Source organism: Canis lupus, chromosome 8 (genome assembly GCF_011100685.1).
Source record: "Canis lupus familiaris isolate Mischka breed German Shepherd chromosome 8, alternate assembly UU_Cfam_GSD_1.0, whole genome shotgun sequence".
Lineage (NCBI taxonomy): Eukaryota > Metazoa > Chordata > Mammalia > Carnivora > Canidae > Canis > Canis lupus.
Window position 1 is genome coordinate 33,075,685 of NC_049229.1, and position 12,193 is coordinate 33,087,877.

Here is a 12,193-nt window from a genome sequence, read left to right on the forward strand (position 1 = left end):
CTTCCTCACATTAGAGAAGTTATATAATTTGTTGAAATAAAACTTGTGCCCCTTTTTCTCTCTGTTCAAAAAAAAAATCATTGAAAAACTGAACCTGAACTCAAACACTAAGACATTTTTGCCAGTTACTTTCTCCAGGGGGTCTTAAATTATAAAATAACATTGTTCTTTATTCACATAGTCTCAGACTAGCACGAGTACGTACTTGCCTGATTGACTTAAATAATGAAGAATAACTGGAAAAGAGCAACTCAGAGGGTTCATATAAAATTTAGAGGTAAAGAGAAGAGTTGGGGAAAGAAATAGTGATAAAATTTTATTTCTCCTTAGAGGAAAAAAAAAATACCACTTTCAACTAACTTAAATAATTATTCATTTAAATAACACTTGACTGTGTAATAATGAGATAGGTCTGTAAGTTGATGGTTTCTGTCCGTCTAAAATCTCTCCTAGCCAGAGAAAATAACTCTCAAACATTCATAATGAACAAAGTGAAACACTTTTTTTTAACCTATGAACTTAAGGAGGATGAAAAATTGGGGCTCCCCAGGCCCATATTGTACTGATGTTGAAGAAAGCAGAGTGTGGGCAGTTAATGAAGCAAGTGCTGGGCTCATGACTGAATAAAACTGTCGCCAAACCCTTGAGCACATGCATAAAAATTTGTCCTCTTTGAATCCAATTCTTATTTCGTTCATTCCACCTTTGAATCCAATTCTTATTTCGTTCATTCTACCTTTTCCAAAAATGCCTCTATTTTGTTGATGCAAGACTACGGTTTGGATTACCCTTTTGGTTGAGGGAAAGGGGAATAAAGTTTGCAGCATCTCTGATATATAACTGACATTGCTGTAAGGTAGAGGTGGAAAAGGATTTGGGCTGGAAATCACAAGCAGTGATTTGGGTCTCATCTCCACGGCTCTCTAGTTGTGTGATCTCAGACAAGACATTTGCCTATCCTGTGCCTAGATTCCTTATTTGAAAAATGTAGATCATGAAAGAGGCCCCCAATCTACCAGAATGTAAAGCTGCAGGAATAAAGTGAGTAGAAGATAAGGAATAATTCTTTAAAAGTTAAAGTTTTAATAAAAATTAGTATTTTCTCCCAGGGATATGGTGGATGTATTTTTAACTCAATTTGTCAAACATAAATTGAATATTTTCTTACCTTGAGTGTGCTGATAGTCTTAATACAGAAAACCCTAATTAGTTTGGATGTACCAAGATTAGCAATTGACTTCTGTCTTCCTCCAGCCTTCATCCTCAAATTCTAACCTGCTGTGAGGAGGGTGTGAAGCTTTAGGGAAAACAGAGAAAGCAGAGCAGCAGAGCATGGGGCCCCATAATCCCATATCTTCCCTGCCCAATCCCCCACTCTAAGACCAATGCAAGCAGATGTAATTATCTGGGAGCTTTTTGGAACTGCTGTCATTGTCTTGTCAGTTCCAGACAGCTCCAATACCTAGAATTACCCCCACTGAAATATAAGCCAGGGTGAAAAGCAGCCACAGGTGGTGCCAATCAAAGTTGGGCAAAGGATAGATTTCAGTTGTTCATTTTTACCCAGTATCCAGCAGCCAGTTGAACATGACTGCCCTGGCCATTTCCTTGTAATACTGCCATTCATATTTCAGCCAATTTATTTTTTCAGCCCCACTCATCACATTATGATGAATATTAATGACAAAGATCACTAGCTCTCTTCTGAAGTATTTGGTGGCAAGAAAATGAAAAGGCTTTGGTGAAGAGCTCATTGCTACACAGTAGAATCCTGAGTTCATGACCAAATGAAGAGGGGATCTTGTTTAGCATGGGACCTCTCTCATTGAATCTTAGAGTTGAAGAGCAGTCAGAAACCGCATTTGAATTTATAGTTTTCCTGAATGTCTCTTTTCCTTATCAATTAGAACTGAGAAACAACCTTTTAGAGCTCAAGACCAATAACAAGGCAAGAAAAATATTTTTTCCATGTCTTCCAAATGTGACTACTCAGATAATGGCAATCATATGCAAAACAAGGAAATATCCATTACTGACTTTGGTAAAAAGTGCCATTTTACACTGATTTCCAGCACATTTTGAAAGCAGAAACTGTCACAGAACCCTACTTAGAGAGTATGACCAACAGCCTCAGATAGCCACTCCAGTAGGTAAAGAAAAAGTGATAGAAATGGAAATTTTAGCCTTCAGCACACTGGTACTATCCTCCTTCAGGCCACAATATGTGTTATGATCAAAGGAAAGGCAATTTAAATTTGTTGGGTGGAATTTTTCCCCCCAGCCTATGGGCAAGGGTGTTTTATTTGCTTGACCCTCTCTAGTCCTAAAACTATTTATGGTCAGATATTACCAAACGTGTGAAGAGCCACAGAACAAAATTATGTTTCTTTTAACCAAGGGTAGGGGAAATAAGTTAATTTCATGCTATTTCTTGAGGTCAGATAACAAAATGCACATTTACCCAGGCAGAGAAATCATAGGCCTTTCTTCTCAAAATTGTTAGGACTGAAAGTAAAAGCAGCTGAATCTAGGAAGTTGATGAGGTGAAGATCTGAGAAGTGCAGCAGCAGAATGGAGAGCCTGATGGCAGCCAGTCAAACTGCTTTCAGAGCACAGGACCATTGATAATGACTTCTTTTCTGGGTGACTACCATGAGGGGACCTAAGAGAAACCCCTGAAGATCATCATTTCTACTTCTAATGTACCCAGGGAGAACACAGGTGTCACAGCTTCCTAGGTAGCTGACTTCTAGACCAGTTGTTCTCAAACTTCAGTGAGTATGAGAATCATTGGGGTTTGGGGAGGTTCAAGGGGATGGGAGGTGGGTTGCTTATTAAAACACAGACATTACATTTCCTATTGAATTGTATTTTTATAGCAGATTCTATCATACAATATTGATGAACAACCACAAGTCCTACTAATGAGGTTCTAGCTCTGAGGTTGCCTTGGATCGATGTTTCAGGAGACTCTCACATCCTCAGGGAATTATAGATGAACAAATGGGCCCTTTAAAGGTTGAGAGATAGGTGGACCCAAAACCACTAAGATGGCTTGAGAAGAAACTGGTCCTATATCATCAAAGCTCTATGGCTCACTCTGATTATCACAAACATAGTGGCTTGATTTGGAGCCCTACACAAGGCCAGATCCACAAACCCAGGAATCCATACAAATCTTTCTGGTGCCAGATTCTAGGGCAGAGACTCACTGAGTGATATACCCAAAGGCTGCTGATAATGACTCTCCAGTTGTGGCCTCAGGCAGACCAGAAGATCATCTCAGCACATTTGTTCTGAAATGATCCATAGACCAAGAACAGATGCATTAAAAATATCCCCAAATAATCCATCACCCTTTAATACTATGCTGAAGAGTTTAACAGGCCTTTCCTGTAGGATGAGCCAGGGAAGGGGGAGAAAATCCCTTGCACAGCATGTCATAGTTTACAAAGCAATTTTCACATATATTGTCATTCAATTTTCATAATTCTGCAAGGGTACTGCCATTGTTCCCATTTTACAGATGAGGAAATGGCAATCAGTAAGGTCTGCCCAAGTTCAAAGACTTGAGATTTAAACCCAGGCCGCACAAGCTCGATGCATGATGCCACACTGCCTCTCAGAGGCCAAGATGTACAGCAGCAGCACTGGAAAATGTTCTAAACAAAAGTCAGGAGGACAACCAACAAAAATACTTAAAATTCTTCATGCCAAACAAAGTGAGAAGTGAATGAGACAAGGGGCAAGCTGTTTGGTCAGCAAATAATGGAGAAGCAAACAAAAGTCAAATAAAATTGGATTTAAAAAAAAATTTACAGAGCAATTTCACCATAACAAAGTAAGACAATTCTCCAAGGGCACACTTCAGCTTCCTACATGTACTATCCTAAGGGATCCTTAAGCAGATCTCTCATTCATCATTACTCCCATAGACTTATTTAATGCTCAATTTCGTGATGGTTTTTATTTTAGGATTTTTCAGGAAGACTCAGTATTACAGGAACTAAAACTGCTTTTGGAAGTGGTCAATCTCTGAGAACCAGTGATGTTGAGAATGCTTATTGAGACAGTTTTTAAATATGTATTCATGAAGATGCACTTCTCTCATAAGCTCATTCTCCTCCTCTCTTCTTATCTCTCTTATGTCCTGGGTCAGAGCCAGCCCGGGGCAAAACTGACAAATAGAAGTTTATTTCCTGCACTACCTCCTCATTCCTAATCTCCACTCTCCCTATCTTCCTATAAAAACCCCAGGTACTTCTTCCTACATCCCTTCACCCCAGAACTCAGTTTTCTTTCCTTCCCAATCAAAATCTGCCCTCCAGAAAGGATATGATCAAAATGTTCACACTCTAGTCCAAGTGTGAACATTTAAAATCATTTTTAAATCACCTTTAAAAAATAATATAAATATATATATACACACATACATTGGTATCTGATATATAAATATATATATAAGTGTGTGTGTATATATATAAGTATATAGTATAGTATATATATAGTATATAAGTATATATATACACACACACATACTTATATGTATGTGTGTGTGCATATACTAATGCCTCTGATATATAAATATATATATAAGTGTGTGTATATATATAGAAGTATATAGTATATACTATATATATAAGTATATAGTATAGTATATATATAGTATATAAGTATATATATGCACACACACACATATAAGTATGTGTGTGTGTGTGTGTGTGTGCATATACTAATGCATGGGCACTACCCTGGACTAATTGAATCAGAATTCTTGACATGGAACCCTGGCTTCAGTATCTAAAAAAAAAAAAAAATCATCTCCAACTGATTCTATATAGCCAGGGTTGAGAATCACTATATGTACATAAATGGAAAGGTTTCTTATATAAGCCTTTCTGGAGATTTGTATTTTATATTGAAACACAGCCTTAGCAGTGGTATTTTCATGGAGCCCATAAGATTAATGCAGAGTAGAAGGAGAATTAGAGGGAGAAGAGGAGACCCTGGTGTTGAATGTATTCCATGTATCCCATGATTGTCATCTCACTAGTGAGTTTTGTGGGACTGGTGTTGGAGGGTCCTTCAAATGTGTATCTGGCTTAGGTTCATTCCATCATATGGTTTGCCTTGCAAACACACCACCCTTTGACTGGTGTTCATGTTGTTTGCACTCAGAGACCCTTCATTTATCTTGTTTTTCCTCCATGCTGTCAGATTGTTTTCTTTTGTAGGCTTGATTCAAATATCTGCCCATGATTTCTAATGTTCAGCTAGAGTAAGGGGCCCCAATTTATTTAACATGGTAAATGCTGCAGCAACGGTCCTCAGGTCTTTCTGTAAAGAGAAAAATGAAAGCTGGCTGTCACTTTTTGGACAAATCTCATGGGGTGGCAATTTGGTAGAATCATTGAGAAAGTAGGATCTGGCTCTCAGCTTTGTGGGTGTTGAACCACAGTTTTATTATTGCACCTGAGAGTGATCAAGCCTTCAAGAGGTGGCTCATACTAATTTACCACACAAGTCATAATCCTAATGGACTCATATTTGAGATATTTGATTGCTAAATGGACTACTCCTATTGTCCAGGCTGTGCCTTAGCTTAGGAAATTTAATTAAGGTCAAGGGCTTTATTAGTGAGAATAAAGTTAGAGCAGAAGTACATAGTAAAGCCGTACTCCACAAAATACTTCCTGAGATTCCACTTGGAAATCCTAGAAAACATTTTAGCCATAGGCACTACCTCTTTTTCTTTGTCTTTGAAATAGAAACTTGCTTTCTGAAAGTCAGACTTCAGGAGTGGCAGAAGGATCAGTACAAGAAGATACCTTTGTTGAGGGATAATGCCAAAGAGAATCAGTTACTCGACATCTAATATAGTCTCTCCAACCAGCCCAGTGGTTCTCAAAGTCTTCTGCATATTAGAATCACTTGGGAGCCTTAAAAAATTCTGATACCTAAGCCACGTTCTAGACCAATCAGATCAGTATCTGTAGAGGTGGGAGCCCAGGACATCAACATATTAGGGATTCTAGATATACTATTGAAATATGTTTCTAGTGAACTCTGGTGATTTTTTAAAAGCTCCCTCAGAAAAGCCAAGTCTGTGAACCACTGAAGTGGGTTAAACCAATTGGCATATCCATAGTTAGATTCTCTCCCTCCTTAGATAAGGTTGGAAGTAACTCACTACTTCCTTTTTCTGTCTGCCATCCTGTTTAAGAGAGTTCAGGATAAGGAAAAATTATGTTTATACGACAGACACTGGAGAGGCCTTTACATATGTTGTCTCTTTAGTTCCTATTGCAAGCTGCACATTCTAATTCATAGGGCTGAGCTTCCTAAAAATGCATATGTCAGCCACAGCCCTCCCCAGGTTTCCCTAATCACAAACTCTGGGATTAGGCGCTGGAAATTTGAAGATTTTTCAAACTCCCCAAATGAGCTGATTCAAAACCAAGGTTGAGAAAATCACTGAGCCACATAGATCACCTAGATATTTTGGCACTTATCACAACAATATTAATCTTTATATAAAACAGATTATGGGTGGGCCCAACCAAATACTTGTATACCAATATATCAGAAGTGTCAAAAATACCACAGAATATATTGCCAGTGAACTCAGGTCTCTATACATACCTTCTAACATATAGGGCAAAATGTAACATGGTTCCATTTCTACTGAAGTAGATGACCTTCCAGAAGAAATCAAAAAAAGAAAAAGGAGAGGAGAGGAGAGGAGAGGAAGGAGAGAGGGAAGGAAGGGAGAGGAGAGGAGAGGAGAGGAGAGGAGAGGAGAGGAGAGGAGAGGAGAGGAGAGGAGAGGAGGGGAGGGGAGGGGAGGGGAGGGGAGGGGAGGGGAGGGGAGGGGAGAGGAGAGGAGAGGAGAGGAGAGGAGAGGAGGGGAGGGGAGGGGAGGGGAGGGGAGGGGAGAGGAGAGAAGAGAAAAAGGAATAGGAAAAAATCATTCTTGCCAGTATTGATCCACATCACTAAACAAATGTTGAACAAGTATTTTTCGCACCCACAGTGCTCACATATGTCAATCCAGCCCTAATTTCATGTGAGATTTTCACCGATGCTATTTGGGTTGGTTGTTTCCACATAGACTATATGATAAAATAGCAAAGCCAATAGCAAAGCCATTTATTGAGCACTTACTACACTAATGGTGCTAAGTCTTACTGTAACTTCTAACTTCTTACTAAAACTGCCCATACAGGGAGAGTACCCATTCATTCATTTATTCATTCACTCAACAAGTATTGACTGCCTGTTGCAGAAAAAGGCAGCATCTGATAATGGTAAGTACACAGGCTTTGGATTGACACAGCTTGAACGTCAGTCCTTGCCCTGTTAGCTGCTGATCGTATGCCTTTGGACAAGTGATTTGCAACTTCCAATCAGAGTTTCCTCCTATGTGCAATAAAGGATAATGTCACCATAAATGAGTAACCCATTAAATTATTGAATGCAGTGTTTGATAGCTCTTCAGTAAGAGTAAAAGGCATCGGAGACTGTTATTGTTGCTACTATGGGTCTGCACTGTGCTGCTAGACTGGGTGCTAGACACCCTTATCTCATGAGCAAATTCACCCATCCATTTGTTTATTCGTCTATTTAGTAATTCAATCAGTCAACAAATCATTCTTTAATGCTGTGCTAGGCTGTAGGAGCTCACAGGAAAGGGAAACAGACAATAAATAAACAGTGATGAGAGCTGAGGCAGAGGTGTGTGTGTGAGGCGTGCTGGCAATGCTAAGGGAGGGGCCAGCGACCTTGCTGCGGGCAGCAGGCATAGGTTTCATGGTGCAGGAGATATCGGAGCAGCATCTCATAGGAAATGTGCAGCCAGTAATGTGAGGGTGGGAGGTAGGGAGGCGAAGAGGATGCCAGGCAGAAGGAAAGCCATGTGACAAGATAGGTTTCTGGGATGACAGCCATCGATCGCTGACCAGAAAGGAAGGTCCTTGACTTTTCCCTGGATTTGGCATTCTGAGGGGTTAGGATTTAATTTTTGAGCCTGTAGACTCAGGTTTACCTACTATACTTCTCAGAAAATCCTTATTAAGATTTGATGAGTTACCTACGCAACTCTTATGAATAAATTGAGCAAAGCTGTAGGCAAGTAGTGTTTTCAGAAAATTTTTTGCAATCGCTCAATCACTTACTGGCAAGGAACTGCAAGACCAAGGGCAAAAAGGAAATTTGGGTTTAATAACTGTTTGCAATGGATATTCCAATATGATTTTCATACAATTTTTCTATCACTTGGATTTATTTTTATTAGCCTTTAAATATCAAACACAGGATTCTGCAGCAAAAACAAGCTTTTGAAATGTTAACAAAAAGAGGTATTATCAACATTCACTTATTAGGCTAGAATATATTCTAAACACAAAGGATCCCATCACTGAGGTTTCTATGGGAAGAAAGCTCTGCTGATGCAGCTATAAAACACAGACCAAACCTGTAGTACTTTGTGTCACTCACCCCGATTCCAGAGGTTGCAAGGCATGCTTTCTGAATTCTGCACGCTCCCAGCAGCCAGGATGTCATCCGGGAAGTATAGTCTAGCCCTTCTCTGGATCTTTGCAACACAATGAGGAAAAAAAAATGATGACTGTACATTAGAGTGATTGTCTCTGAAAACGGGATTAAAGGCAATATTTATTTTCTTTTTATACAATTTTCTGTACCTTCCAATTTTTTTGGTAATGAGTGGGTTTATTTCTTAAAATTCCACCCCCAAGTCATAATTTAAAAGATCATAATGAGAGCGTAGGTTAAACACTCAATCACTTGGGCTTCACATATACTTCTCTCTCACTTCTTACAAGCCCATTTTGCTTTGTTTAAGGCAACTGTGACAGAGACATTAACACCAGGACTTAAATGTCTTGATGAAAATTGCTCTGTAATTAATACTGTAAAATTCACCTAACTTGCTTCCTTGTGCATTTTCTTTTCTTAGTTATATTTTGGTTTGGAGTTTATCATTTAACTAATTATTTTTTAATAATGTGTACTTTTTAATCAATTTATTATCACAACTGATAAAACAATAGGAATTCAATAGCAGAACACTGATGTATTTCTTACAAAGGCTTTGCTAGAAACTTTTAAATAGGAGGAGGCTTGGAGATAATTCCTAAAATCTCTCCCAAGAACTTAAGAGCAAATTGCATGAAGCAATAATGACAACATTTCGACCATTTGTAAATATGGATGGCTAATATTATATTTTAAGAATCGAATCAGGATTAATGTAATCTTACAGACTGCTTCTTTTCTCAAGAAATTAAATTATAAGGGAAAAACGTCATCTCCTGGTCATAGTCTTACACAGCAAGAAACATTTTAATTGTAAATGTGCCTTTTAGAGCCTTTAAATTTCAAAAAGATGATGAGGAGGACGGATCCTGTGTACTTACTAATCTGTAAATAGAGTACCAGGCCAGAAATCAATTCTGAAATGTGGCATCAATTGCACAGGCTTCCACTTAGTTTTAGTTGAATAAAAGCCCTACTAGATACGCAAATAACATCAAACTTGCCAGATTAAAGAGAGGCCCCTCATACTCTAAATCATGATTGTCAATCATCACCCAGGATTAAGGGATATATTTTAAAAACCTAAAAGCAAGCGCTTCCTTTTAACTTCTGCCTACTGCGCATTTTGGATTATCGCCCAGAAATAGTATTACTTGAAACAAGACTGCCTCCCTCCTACCATCTATGAGAAGTGCATTGTTACCATCTGCTGTTGTCTATTTGGAATAAAACTCAGCAAGGCATGCAGCTTAATGTTCAGAGCCCTTCAGCAGACGATGCTGGTGTTTAGAATACAGCTTCACATTTAAATGGAGCTGATTTTCGGTTTAGTCAGTTTTCTCAACGTTGCTATCCTCCCCACCAGAAAGAAGCAAATTAGTCTCAGAACTAAGACGACCACAACATATTTACATTGTAAAGTGGGAACTTTAAACCCTGCCGTGGCCAGTGAAGCTTTACTTGTAAACTCTCCAGGTTTATTCAGGTGAATAATTTTCCCATTTTGTATTTTCTCATTAGCATTACCCGCTCCAGACACTCATATTACTTTCACTTAGAAAATATTCTTTTAAAAGGCATGTATTCTTAATAAATAATACCCAGAGGATGTTATCATCAAAGGGTCTTAAACATATATGTTATATTATATATATATAATATATTATATATATATATATATTAGGGAACCTTTAAAAAGAAATATAAGAGGTCTAAAGAAACAAAGGATTCTGTAAATTTGTATGAAACAGATGGGCAAATAATATCTCTAAAGAAATACACAAGAAACCAATAACAATTTTCTTCAGTCAGGGTGGGGAAAGACTGAGAGTCTGCAGTGGGAAAGATATTTACTTGTCTCTATTATTTTACACTTTTTATTTTTAACATGTAAATGTGTTAAACATTTTTAAATTAATAACCAAGAATGTGGTTTTTTTAAATGATGAAAAAAGAAAAAAATATAACCTGGTTCTTTAAGTATAAAACAAAATCATTCCAGGACTAATCTTATCAAAAAATAACCTTTTAATAAGATTATTAAAACAAAATGTTAATTTATGAAAAGTTCAGCATTCTATTAAATTGCTAACCAAACAGTGAATTACAACCCAACAGGTTGCTTCATTGAATTCATTCATCTACTCCTGGCAAAGACATTCCAAATTTGAACTTAATTAATATTCCTTCTCCTGGTTTCCATAGTTTCTTTTTAAACATGAGTACCAGCAGAAACTGGCAGTAACTTTACCCATATTCTCAATAATAACCCCCTCTGGCTGTCAATATGTATGAAAAGGAAAATTTTTTTCATACCCGAAAGAGCCTCCATTTTCATATCTTTTGTTTAAAAATATGCTGGTAACATTTCTTTCTCCCTCTTTCTTATTTTGTGCATGCAGTTTGACATACTTAACTCTTATCCTGCCTGCGGTTCATACAGTGCTCAGCTGAAAAATGAATGCTGAGAGTGGGGTTGCCATTTTGGGTCCAAACAACAGCCTCCCATTCTACCTTCCCATAATTGCAAAATTGCAGCAATCTATGAAACTGGGGCCTAACAATTAAGTGTTCTGGTAGAAACCATTATCATGGCTTCAAATTTATCGGGGTGCAGAAGATTCTTTGTTTCTATTCGAACACCTGAATGAAGATCTCCTTAGCCATTGTAAACAAAGGAATATGAATTGGTGGGAAACTATACCTATATGAGTAAGTGGCATATGGGTCCACTAAAGTGGTTGACTTGAGCACAACTAATTCGCTATATTTCATACGATTTCTCTAAGGCTGGGTATTTTCCTACAGCCCAAGTAGAAAGAAGCAGTGTCAGACCTAGTCTTGGACCTCCTCTCTCTGCTTCATCTCCTTTGAATCCATGCTTTTCCCAGCTGGGCTGATTTGCCTTCTCTGAATCACAGTCTCCAGCAGGATGCTGCTGGTTGGTAGTAGTCTGTCAAATACCTCTATGTACACTTAATTTTAGTCTAGAATGTCCACCTCTTTCTGCATGATGCTGTTATTTTTCAGATTTTGCTCTCATTTTTCATTTAGCTGCTCCATTTCCGAATTTTTGCACGTCCTACACTGCTGGTGAAGATAGTTCTGCTGATTAAATGTGTCTGTTGTGGTTTACAATAAGATAGATAGCCTTTTTGATCTGGGATGAGTTCCATTTCCCCTGTTTGCATGAATCAAGCCTGGACCACATACCACATCAGCCACTGTGATTCCTGCTTGTGCTGCTCTTTGCATTCAGTCTTCATTGGCCATTGGTGTCAATGATACACATGTAGACACCACCCAAGAGGCCATGGGGTTATTGACATTTTTGGCTACTTCTCTTTGGTCTTACTGACAATCATAGCAATCCCAACAAGTAACCACAGAGCAGTCAATTCTCATGGCCAATACAGACCTTGTCTTGTCCACTACTACTCTTTCAGACTCACTGATCTGGTTTCTCCTGAAAGGGATTATGTATCTAATTTCAATTAGTTTTAGAATAAACTTGCAAACAAAGGACAGCTAGGAATACAACATGCCAGCAAACATGTTTTTAGTTGTATGTTTCACCAAAATTTTCTCCCTTCTCCTATGATTATAAGTAAAATGACAAAATACTAGATTTTTTTAA